Raw genomic sequence first — 13,413 nt, 5'->3', positions numbered from 1 at the left:
GGGTCTCATGCTCTCTGCAGCTTTTCCACTCTCCCTGCCCCCACCCCTGGTTCACACTCAATGTCTCTTCCTCAGCACAGCCAGCATTTTGTAGAAACACTTTCTATCACACTTACCTCTCTTTATTACAGCGATTTGTTTACACATGTGTTATCTTCCATTAGAAGGTAGACTATTAGCTGCTTGGGTACCGAGACCATATCTTAATGAGGGTGAATCCTCAGGAGTAAATATGTAAAGCTATACACTGCTATGATACAGTCCTTTAAAACAACTGTCGCATTTTTACTTAGAGCCAGGCATTCATTGCACTTGCATTATAGAAAGCAAAGAGATGACTGATAGGGGCACTGAAGTTTCTGTACACCCATCGTGCATGTGAGTGTGTGTGTGCACGTGCACACGTGTGTGTACAGGAGGAAATCACAGGTCTTCTGGATGGGACCAAGACTAGAGTATGGATGTGGGTGCCTCAAAACAAAGCTGTCCTCAACTTAACATTTGGGTTGGGGGAGCCCAGTCCAACGGCTAACTTGCCATTACTACATCTAAATGCAAAATCTTCCAGCCAAGGAGCCCTACTCACTGACACAGAGCTGCCAGGCACACTTCTCATTCCTGGGGAGACGGATGGAGGAGTAAAATGGCCTGGTCAAGAGCACAGTCACTGTCTCCGACAGTTCGCCACAACCCGGTCCTTCATCCTTAAATATGAAAGTATAGCCAGAATCATCAGACAGATCAGCACCTTGAAAGAGAATACACACAGAGATAAGAGTCCACAGGAAACATGAGCATTTCAGAAGTCACAGGAGAACTCTAAAAAAAATCCAGTCTTCAAGAAGAAATTGCGCCCATAAGACAAAAACAGAATACTGTAAAAAGGAACATCAAATAGTTTTCATTTTTTTAAATTTATTTTTATTTTATTTTTTATTTTATTATTTATTTTTATTTACTTGTTTTTTTAATTATTGTTATTTTTTAATGTTTCTTTTTGAGAGACAGACAGACAGGATGTGAGTGGGGGAGGGGCAGAGAGAGAGGGAGACATAGAATCCGAAGCAGGCTCCAGCTCTGAGCTGTCAGCACAAAGCCCGACACGGAGCTTAGGCCCACGAGCTGTGAGATCATGACCTGAGCCGAAGTCAGGTGCTCAACCGACTGAGCCACCCAGGCACCCCCTTATATACTTATTTTAAAATAAAGTCTTAAAATAACAATTTACTACATGAATGATTTGTCTTGTTTTGTTTTTTATATTAACTATAATTTATTGTCAAATTGGTTTCCATACGCACACAGTGCTCATCCCAACAGGTGCCCTCCTCAATGCCCATCACCCACTTTAATTTGAAAGCACTTCCCCAAAAGTAAAATCCCTCCTCATAAAAATTTACAAAGAGACAAAGAGTAAAAGACATAGTCAATCAAAGATTAAAAGGTTATGGGGGGGAAAAAAGAGAAAAATATCAATAAAATAATAGATTTTCTCACGGCTCCAGAACACAGAAATCTTCAGATTGGAAGTGTCTGCAGAATATTCAGCACTGTGAACGGTGAAAGAAGGGTCAGACACATTTTTGTGAAAGTTTAGGGCAAAAAAGAAAAAAGGATCCAGGAAGCTTCCAGAGACAACAGACAGACATCTCCAAAATAATGAAAATTATACTGGGAAGAGAGTAGGGCTGTGATTTCACACAATAGATGGTAAGGTTACTTTTAGTCTACAGATATATGCATTTACTCTTATCAAGGAGAAAAAAAAACGACAACAATAGAAACCCCCCCAAAAATATTTAAAAACAGGGGTGCTAGCGCCAGTCAGAGTGGCTAAAATGAGACTATAGATGGTGGAGAGGATGTGGAGAAACGGGAACCCTCTTGTACTGTTGGTGGGAATGCAAACTGGTGCAGCTGCTCTGGAAAACAGTGTGGAGGCTCCTCAAAAAATTAAAAATACAACTACCCTACGACCCAGTAACAGCACTACTAGAAATTTATCCAAAGGATACAGGAGTACTGATGCATAGGGGCACATGTACCCCAATGTTTATAGCGGTGCTATCAACAATAGCCAAATTATGAAAAGGGCCCAAATGTCCATCAACAGATGAATGGATAAAGAAGATGTGGTTTATATACACAATGGAATACTACATGCCAATGAAAAAGAATGAAATATGGCCTTTTGTAGCAACGTGGATGGAACTGGAGAGTGTTATGCTAAGTGAAATAAGTCATACAGAGAAAGACAGATACCATATGTTTTCACTCTTATGTGGATCCTGAGAAATTTAACAGAAGACCATGGGGGAGGGGAAGGAAAAAAAAATGTTAGGGAGGGAGCCAAACCATAGGAGACTCTTTTTTTTTTTTTTTTGCTTTTTTTTTCCAAAATATGAAATTTATTGTCAAATTGGTTTCCATACAACACCCAGTGCTCATCCCAAAAGGTGCCCTCCTCAATACCCATCACCCACCCTCCCCTCCCTCCCACCCCCCATCAATCCTCAGTTTGTTCTCAGTTTTTAAGAGTCTCTTATGCTTTGGCTCTCTCCCACTCTAACCTCTTTTTTTTTTTTTCCTTCCCCTCCCCCATGGGTTTCTGTTAAGTTTCTCAGGATCCACGTAAGAGTGAAAACATATGGTATCTGTCTTTCTCTGTATGGCTTCTTTCACTTAGCATCACACTCTCCAGTTCCATCCACGTTGCTACAAAGGGCCATATTTCATTCTTTCTCATTGCCACGTAGTACTCCATTGTGTATATAAACCACAATTTCTTTCTCCATTCATCAGTTGATGGACATTTAGGCTCTTTCCATAATTTGGCTATTGTTGAGAGTGCTGCTATAAACATTGGGGTACAAGTGCCCCTATGCATCAGTACTCCCGTATCCCTTGGGTAAATTCCTAGCAGTGCTATTGCTGGGTCATAGGGTAGGTCTATTTTTAATTTTTTGAGGAACCTCCACACTGTTTTCCAGAGTGGCTACACCAGTTTGCATTCCCACCAACAGTGCAAGAGGGTTCCCGTTTCTCCACATCCTCTCCAGCGTCTATAGTCTCCTGATTTGTTCATTTTGGCCACTCTGACTGGCGTGAGGTGATATCTGAGTGTGGTTTTGATTTGTATTTCCCTGATGAGGAGCGACGTTGAGCATCTTTTCATGTGCCTGTTGGCCATCCGGATGTCTTCTTTAGAGAAGTGTCTATTCATGTTTTCTGCCCATTTCTTCACTGGGTTATTTGTTTTTCGGGTGTGGAGTTTGGTGAGCTCTTTATAGATTTTGGATACTAGCCCTTTGTCTGATATGTCATTTGCAAATATCTTTTCCCATTCCATTGGTTGCCTTTTAGTTCTGTTGGTTTCCTTTGCTGTGCAGAAGCTTTTTATCTTCATAAGGTCCCAGTAATTCATTTTTGCTTTTAAACCCTTGCCTTTGGGGATGTGTCAAGTGAGTAAGAGATTGCTACAGCTGAGGTCAGAGAGGTCTTTTCCTGTTTTCTCCTCTAGGGTTTTGATGGTTTCCTGTCTCACATTCAGGTCCTTTATCCATTTTGAGTTTATTTTTGTGAATGGTGTGAGAAAGTGGTCTAGTTTCAACCTTCTGCATGTTGCTGTCCAGTTCTCCCGGCACCATTTGTTAAAGAGACTGTCTTTTTTCCATTGGATGTTCTTTCCTGCTTTGTCAAAGATGAGTTGGCCATACGTTTGTGGGTCTAGTTCTGGGGTTTCTATTCTATTCCATTGGTCTATGTGTCTGTTTTTGTGCCAATACCATGCTGTCTTGATGATGACAGCTTTGTAGTAGAGGCTAAAGTCTGGGATTGTGATGCCTCCTGCTTTGGTCTTCTTTTTCAAAATTACTTTGGCTATTCGGGGCCTTTTGTGGTTCCATATGAATTTTAGGATTGCTTGTTCTAGCTTTGAGAAGAATGCTCGTGCAATTTTGATTGGGATTGCATTGAATGTGTAGATAGCTTTGGGTAGTATTGACATTTTGACAATATTTATTCTTCCAATCCATGAGCATGGGATGTTTTTCCATTTCTTTATACCTTCCTCAATTTCCTTCATAAGCTTTCTATAGTTTTCAGCATACACATCTTTTACATCTTTGGTTAGATTTATCCCTAGGTATTTTATGCTTCTTGGTGCAATTGTGAATGGGGTCAGTTTCTTTATTTGTCTTTCTGTTGCTTCATTGATAGTGTATAAGAATGCAACTGATTTCTGTACATTGATTTTGTATCCTGAAACTTTGCTAAATTCCATAGGAGATTCTTAAAAACTGAGAATAAACTGAGGGTTGATGGGGGATGGGAGGGAGGGGAGAGTGGGTGATGGGCACTGAGGAGGGCACCTGTTGGGATGAGCACTGGCTGTTGTATGGAAACCAATTTGACAATAAATTTCATATAAAAAAATAAAATAAAATGATTAAAAAAATAGGGGTGCTGGGCTGGCTGAGTGGGAGGAGTGAGCAATTCTTGATGTCATGGTCATGAGTTTGAGCCCCATGTTGGGCTTAGAGCTTACTTAAAAATAAATAAACAGATAAAAGTTAGAAAGAAAGGAAGAAAGGAAAAAAGGAAGAAAGGAAGGAAGGAAGGAAGGAAGGAAGGAAGGAAGGAAGGAAGGAAGGAAAGGAAGGAAGGAAGGAAGGAAGGAAGGAAGGAAGGAAGGAAGGAAGGAAGGAAGGAACTTTGAAAATAAACTGCACAATGAAATCATGGTCCAAATATTAAGCATGATTCTGGAATCGTGAGGAAGAATCGATAAGAGTCTAAGAGAAGGCAAACCACGTGAAATCCGACCTTCCCACTGGGCACAGTCTACTGCAGGCAGGACAGGAGCTTGACATGAACCCACGGAGACAGCACCGGACCCTGCACCCCAGGGGTTCTTGCCAGGACTAACATTTACAAAGCCAAAATAATGTGAACTGGTTACTTGTTTCCCACCTTCAGGATCAAACTATAGACAAAAGAAACGCCTACAAGAGGATTATGAAACGGACTATATGTGATGAATCTGACGATGCAGTAATAAAGGTAGAGCTGGCAAGACTGGGAAAGCAGAAGGGAAAAGATAAGGGGAGATAATGGTCGCAGTACTGACAGCATCATCTGATCTAGTGAGGAATGAAGGGTCACTGTCTGTAAAGTTCAGGGAAAGAAGAAATGGGCTATAAAATCAAAATTGTAATAAAAATTTTAAAAAGAGGTATAATGGCTTAAGTTTATAACTTGCAGTGATAAAGATAGTCCAAGGAAAGAACTAAAAACGAACCATCAACATTAGAAAGAGGAGAGGGAGGGGCACGTGGGTGACTCAGTCATTTAAGCCTCTGACATTGGCTCAGGTCATGATCTCACACTCCATGAGTTCGAGCCCCGCGTGGGGCTCTGTGCTGACAGCTCAGAGTCTGGAGCCTGTTTCCCATTCTGTGTCTCCCTCTCTCTCTGGCCCTCCCCAACTTGTCCTCTGTCTCTCTCTGTCTCAAAAACAAATAAACATTTAAAAAAAAAAAAGAAAGACGAGAGGAAATCAAATGAGATCCATAAAAGGTAAATGAAACCCTCATCTTTCAATGATAGGAAATCAGTAATTGTCTCAGTTAATAAATCAAGAAATCATAAATGGCGATGTTATTTACCACTGTGGAAGAATCCACTAAGAAGAGCATCAAGCAGGAATTATTAAAAGAGATTTCCTCTCAGAGAGGCATGGGGAAGAGGCCAGAGGTGGAGGCAGGACTATTTTAGGCCACACAGTGAAGACCAGGACAGACAGCGTTCCTGTCCACGTGGCTTTGACAGCCTTTAAGCAAACCACTGTTGTGTTAGAGTTTACCAGAAAGGAGCATCGAGGGATCCTGTTTAAACAAAAGGATCTACCCTAGATTAAGTTTCTGGGATGGCCTCCCTGAGGAAGTCATATTTAAATTTTTTTTTTTCAACGTTTATTTATTTTTGGGACAGAGAGAGACAGAGCATGAACGGGGGAGGGGCAGAGAGAGAGGGAGACACAGAATCGGAAACAGGCTCCAGGCTCTGAGCCATCAGCCCAGAGCCTGACGCGGGGCTCGAACTCACGGACCGCAAGATCGTGACCTGGCTGAAGTCGGACGCTCAACCGACAGCGCCACCCAGGCGCCCCAGGAAGTCATATTTAACCTGTGCCTTAAAATACGAGAAGTTGAACAGAATGATCATGACCTAAGGAGCAACTTTGTTCTTTTTGGGGGTGGGGGGCGAGGTTGTGGAGGAGTGGACTTGGGAAGAGAGAGAGAGAACTTTTAAGGCGAGGCAACAGCACACACTATCAGAGCCGAGCTGAGTGCGGCAAGAGGGGAGAGCCAGATCAGGTGCCCTCCAGCTCTAGCAGCCTGTGAGCTGGGGGACAGCACCTGGGACAACAAGGCCACCAGGCGGAGTGACTCCAAAGTGACCAGCGCCCTCTAGAGATATGCAACAGGCCAGACTGGAGGATGAGGCTGAGTACCAAAGGTTTTCCGCAGAAGGCCAGGAAGGGGCCAGAGGAGAAAGGGCAGGTGACAACAGGAGAGCTCAGGGCAGCCACCTGCGGCCGAGCAGAGGGCGTAGATCAGAGGTGAACACGCGGCCGAGGGCGGCGCACGCTCTGCGCCCCGACTCTCCAGGTACCTGTCTCCGGAGCATCGCCACCCTCGGTCTGATCCAGGGGAGTCGCTCCCTCGTCCGACTTCTTGTGCCTTCTGAGAAACAGAAAGTGTCCGCAAGAAATGAGGGGCTTGTTACTCCCAAATCTTGCCCTCGCCAATTTACTATCCCCTCTGACGGGAAGAAGAAAGACTAATGGAATTGCTGTTTTGCTAGAGCGTCTGGTCAAGAGCACTGCGTGGCCAGATGGAACCCAGAAACAGAACGATGCCGAGGAAGTAATCAAGCTAGCTGCCACTGACCGAGCACTTTCTCTGCTGCCCGCGACGTGATAAGTGCTGTTACGCATTTTTGCTTTTAATTAATCCTTGAAGGAATTCTAAGGGTGACTACTTTTATTTCTTCTGTTTTACAGATGAGGAAGTCTAGGCTCAGAGAGAGGAAGGAATTCTCCCAAAAGCATGAAGCCAGAAAGTGATCAAACTAGCATTTACACCCAGGTAGCCTGCCCCAAAGACTGCCCTCCCGGGGAATAGACTCTTCCAGAAAGGATGAGAAAATAGCTTCATCTCATCTCTCTTCAAAATGTCCCAGATTAAACATGTCCTTTACCACAGAGCTCTGTGCTTCTATGGAGCATAAAAATATGGGCAGGACGGGTGCCTGGGTGACTCAGTTAAGCATCTGACTCTTGTTTTCAGCTCAGGTCAAGATGTCATGGTTCATGAGTTCCAGTCCTACGTTCTTAGATTCTCTCTCCCTCTCTCTCTGCCCACCCCGCACTCGTTCTCCCTCTTTATCTCTCTCTCAAAATAAATAAACTTAAAAACATGCGGGCAGGAACTATTATGTACATGTTACCACTACATGGGAATTCAGCCTAAACCAGTGCAAGCGATAAAGGCAGGACCCCCTCAGAACTCGAGTGCCGAGTTTACAGAAGATCTGTCCCCACTGCTATTTTTGTGTTTTCCCAGAGATCTTATGAAAGGCAGATCTGCTAACCCTTGAGTGCCTTGAAGGTCAGTACCGTGTCTGACTCCTGTTTCTCCCCGACACCTAAGCTCAGGAAATGTTTGCTCAATCAAGGTATTTTGGTTCAAAAACCTGCAATAATTGTTCTTACCAACCCAATCTCCCTGTGACCTCTACCAATCCATATGCTATTGGTAAGAATCACATGCCTTGCATGTTTTGACCTATCCTAAAATGCATTTGCTGGAATTACTGGAAGGTAGAAGTGGCTCAAAACCCATGGGGGTGGGGGAGGGGGGTTGCGCATTTTTAACTATACGAACACAACCCAATCCCTGATTGAGCAAGGTATTGACCTCGTGGTCAAGCACACAGACTCTGGAGTCACAACCCATGCGTTCAAATCTTGGCTGTATCACTTTGTAGACTGCAGGACCTTGGCCAAGTCATTACAATTCTCTGTGCCTCAGTTTCCTTATCTATCAAGAATTATAACAGCGTGTACCTACTAGGGTTGCTCTTGAGGATTAAACACATTAATGCATCTAAAGCACTTGAAGCAATGACTTCCACAGAGCCAGCTCTCAATATAAATGCTAATGTCATCGGCTGGGATGTGGCTCATTTACAACGCACCCGGTGACATCTCCAGTGGTCGGCACAAGACCCCCATGCACCTGTGCACACTTTTACCTTCACCCCCACAACCACCCCTACTGTCGGGTCTGAAGTGATTTGAAACCCACCAGACAGGGCACTGACCTTTCCAACATCAAGTTTAATGAAGGCTGGTGAGTAGCTAAAGTGTAATGCTTCATGCCTTTCCGTGTAGTTCGGTAAGAAAGATTTACTAACTCATTAAAATGTCTTGTTAGTTATTTTCAGCTGCTCAGAATGACTGCCACTTCCAGCCAGCTACTTATCCCAGAAAACACCAAGAACAGAACCCAACTTTATTGACTTCCTAGATGGGCATCGTGTTGCTCCAACATTAGGATAAAAAGCTTAAACAAGTGTGGTGGTTGATTAAAACTCACCTGCCTCTGGTAACATGCAAAAGGCTGTGGACGTGTCATGAGGCCACATCAGGAGACCCTGCTTCTCCTCCCCATAGAGGGGAGCTGGCCGAGTGGACAGGGCAAGCTACCTCCAAGGAGCTGGGTCTCTCGATGCGCTGACCTTGCTTCCTGCAGACCAACTGCCTGAGCCCACTAACCCTACGCTAACCTACTTCGCTCTCCATTTAGCCCATCAGGCTGTTTTCACTCCTGAAACATAACCTTTCTGCTTCCCCACCTGCCTCCCCCCATCTTTTCAATCAACTTACAAATGTATCGTCTCCTTTTCGGAAGCTGTTTTGAAGAGCAGAAATTCTCCTCAGTATCCGGTTCCCCAAATTTTCTTCTCACCCCCATTCTGCAAAATGTGCTAACCTCTAGCATGCAAGAATAAGTCCACGTTTGGATTTTTGTCCTATATGTACATTCTCTCTATTCTTTCTAGTTTTTTTTCTCTCATTGGATTAAAAGCACTAGGACATAGTCGCTTAATGATGTGAGCTGGGAAGGGGCGAATCCAGACTCTTCGATTGATTAGCTGTGTGACTTTGAGTAAATTATTGACTTTGTGTCTCAACGCTTCATCAATATAATGGAGTAACACTGCGTTCCTCACATGCCTGTTTTAAGGACATTTTTTAAAAGCCAACTAAGGTTTCTAGAAGAATGTCTATCAATAATTAAGTATCAAATTAATACTGTCATTTTGTTCATACGGTTCTTCATTATTTTTGTTGTTACAAGATGCTAATGGGCAGAAGCCCAATCACCTATAGTGCCAAGCAGGGATCAATATTTAATACATTTCTTTTGATAATGGGCTATTGATGAGAATAACAATGAGAGGGGAATAAGGTCTAGGTTTTTAATAAATTAAAATAGGCAAGAGTGATTTCCCTAGCAACCAGATTTCTGAATGCATTTCCACCCTCATGTCAAGCTTCCCATTTATTATGACAATTTCCTGCTTTCAAACATTGAACACTAAACAGGAAATTAGTTCGAGGATGATGGGCTCCACCAGAGAGGAAAGCAATATCCGCATCAAGAAACCAGAGACTCTTCCCAGGAAATCCCCTTCAGAAAACGGAGACGATGAACACAGACGTTGAAAAAAATCTGAGCAGACTTAAGAAGTTCACTCCTAGAAATGAAAGGCAAGTTGTACTTCTCATCTGGATAGCCCAAACCATCATCACAATTTTGTTTTGTTTTCTAACTGGAGACTGCCTTCCAGAAACGCATAGAAGGACCAGACATCGCACTGGGAAAACGGGTGGCCCTCCGGTGACTCCTTCATTGTCCCGGGGTCATGTACATGCACAGGAGCGCAGACGCTGGGATGCAGTCTGGAGGCACAGTGCTGTACGTGCAGGGAGCTCCATCAACATTTCATAAATGATGAAGATGATAATTTTTACATTTTTTAATGTTTATTTTTGACAGAGAGAGACAGAGTGTGAGCACGAGCAGGAGAGGGGCAGAGAGAGAGAGGGAAACACAGAATTCAAAGCAGTTTCCAGGCTCTGAGCTGTCAGCACAGAGCCTGACACAGGCGCAAACTCACAAACCGTGAGATCATGACCTAAGCCGAAGTCAGATGCTTAACTGACTGAGCCACCCAGGCGCCCCTATCCATTTCTGTGGGGGGAAAAATGTCACTAGAGTTTTGATAGGGATTGCACTGAATCTGTAGATTACTGTGGGTAGGATGGACATTTAAACAATATTAATTCATTCCGTCTATGAACACTGGACAGCTTTCACTTATTTGTGTCTTCTTTGATTTCTTTCTTATGCTTTTATAGTCTTATAATTTTCATTGTATAGATCTGTCAGCACAGAGCCTGACGCAGGGCTCAAACACACGAACCACGAGATCATGACCTCAGCTGAAGTCAGACACTTAACCAACCGAGTCACCCAAAGCACCCCTAGGATATTCAATATATAAGGTTAACTGCAAATAGTGACAATTCTACTTCTTTCTCTCTGATACAGATGCCTCTTTTTTTTTTTTTTCTTGTTTAATTAGTCTGGCTAGAACTTCCAGTACTTTGTTGAAGAGTAGTGGCAAATAAACCCCCTTCTCTCATAGCTGATCTTAGAGGAAAAACTTCCAGCTTTTCACCATTATGATGTTAGCTTTGGGCTTGTCATACATGCCTTTTACAATGTTGAGGTGCTTAACTTGAAGTTTTTATCATGAAAGGATGTTGAATTTTGTCAAACGCTTTTTATGTATCTTTTGACATTGATCATGTGCTTCTTATCCTTCCTTCTGTTAATGTGGTGTGTCATATTTATTGATTTGCAGATATTGGACTATCCTTATATCACAAAGGTGAGCCCTACTTGATCATGGTGTATGATCTTGTTAATATGTTGTTGAATTCAGTTTGCCAATATTTTGTTGAGGATTTTTGCATATATGTTCACCAGAAATTATTGACCTATAATTTTCTTTTCTTGTACTATTCTTATTTTGCTTTTGTATGAGGGTAATGCTAGCCTCATAAAATGAGTTTGGGAGTGCTTCCTCTTATTTTTTGGAGGAGTTTGAGAAGGATTAACATTAATTATTTAAATATTTGGTAGAATTCACCACTGAAGCCATCTGGTTCTGAGCTTTTCTTTTTTTGGAAAGCTTTGATTACTGTTGTAACCTCCTTACTCGTTACTGATCTATTCAACTTTTCTGTTTCTCCATGATTCAGTCTTGATAGATAATATGTGTCTAGGATTATACCTATTTCTTCTAGGTAACCCCATTTGTTGACGCATAATTGTTCAGAGTAGTCTATTATGATCCTTTGCACTTCTGTGATACCATTTGTAATGTCTCCACTTTCACCACCTTATTTGAGTTTTTTTTCTTGCTTAGTCTAGCAAGGTTTGCCAATTTTGTTTATATTTTCAAAAACCAGTTTTTAGTTTCACTGATCTTCCTATTGTCTTTCTAGTGTATTTCATTTATCTCTATGCTAATCTTTATTATTTCCTTCCTTCTCACTAACTTTTGGGTTATGTTGTTCTTTTTTCTAGTTCCTTGACGTGTAAGCTAGGTTGTTTGAGATCTTTCTTTTCTCTTAATGTAGGCAATTATTACTGTAAAATTCCCCCCCAGAACTGCTTTTGCTAAATTTCATAGTTTTAGAATGCTGTATTTCCATTTTGTTTGTCTCAAGGTAATTTTTTTAAGTCGGCTCCATGCCCAATATAGGGCTTGAACTCACGACCCTGAGATCAAGAGTCGTACGCTCCACCAACTGGGCCAGCCAAGTGCCCCTTGTGATACTTTTTGATTTCCTTTTTATTATTTGACCCATTGGTTGTTTATCAGTGTGCCGAATTTCCACATGCATTTGTATTTTCCAACTTTCCTCCTGTCATTAATTTCTAGTTTTTCATACCATTGTTGTTGGAAAAGATTCTTGATAGGAGTTCAATCTTCTTAAATTTGTTAAGACTTGTTTTGGGGTCTGGGGTACTGGGTGGCTCAGTCAGTTGAGCATCTTACTCTTGATTTTGGCTCAGGTCTTGAGCCCAGAATTGTGGGGAAAGAGCCCTGCATCGGGCTCTACACTGAGCATGGAGCCTGCTTACGATTCTCTTTCTCCCTCTGCCCCTTTTCCTCACTTGTGCTCGCTTTCTTTTTCTTTCTTCTTTCTTTCTTTCTTTCTTTCTTTCTTTCTTTTCTTTCTTTCTTTCTTTCTTTCTTTTTCTCTTTCTCTCTCTCCCTAAAATAAAAAATTTAAAAAAGACTTTTTGTGGCCCAACATATGATCTGAGAAAGTTCCATGCACACTTGAGAAGAATGTGATTTCTGCTACTGCTGGATGGAATGTTCTGTGCATCTGTTAGCTCCATTTGGTCTGAAGTAGGGTTCAAGTCCGCTGTTTTCTTGTTGATTTTTTGGCTGGATGATCTGTCCATTGTTGAAAGTGTGGTATTAAAATCCCTTACTGTTGTTTTATTGCTGTATATTTCTCCCTTCAGTCTGTTAATATTTGTATATTCATATGCTATGTTGGGTACATGGATCTTAAAAACTTTTATAACCATAGTCATTAATCTTAGAAAACAAAATGAAAAAAAAAAAAAACCAGTAGGTTAGATGCTGCTAAAGAAAGATTTGGGGAACTGAACAAGTATCTGAACCAATTACTTATAAACCAGCATAAAGATATAAATGAGTAAAAAATAAATAAAGACCATGACTTGGAAAATTAATTAAATGCCAATACATATTTTTTCATTTTTTAATGTTTATTTTTGAGAGAGAGAGAGAGGCAGAGTGCCAGCAGGGGACAGGCAGAGAGAGAGGGAGACAAAGAATCTAAAGTGGGTTCCAGGCTCTGAGCTGTCAGCACAGAGCCTGATGATGCAGGTCTCAAACCCACCAACTGCAAGATCATGACCTGAGCTGAAGTCGAACACTCAACCAACTGAGCCACCCAGACACCCCAAATGCCAACTCCTATTCAAAGGAAGTTACAGGACAGAAAAAACAGAATGGGATTAGATATTACTTGAAATAGTAAACCTGAGAATTTTCTAGAAATTCTTTGAGAATTTTCCAGAATTAGAAAAGAGAAAAAGTAAATATGAAACAGAGATCTCATTTTGATATATCTTTTTCATATTTCCTTTTTATGTAAACAATTTTTATTTACATAAAAATACATGTAAATTAAGTAAACTCCCTTTTTGAAACACCAAGATTCAT

Source organism: Puma concolor, chromosome B2 (genome assembly GCF_028749965.1).
Source record: "Puma concolor isolate L17-30 chromosome B2, mPumCon1.1.hap2, whole genome shotgun sequence".
NCBI classification, from domain to species: domain Eukaryota; kingdom Metazoa; phylum Chordata; class Mammalia; order Carnivora; family Felidae; genus Puma; species Puma concolor.
Note: the sequence above shows the minus strand (reverse complement) of the source record.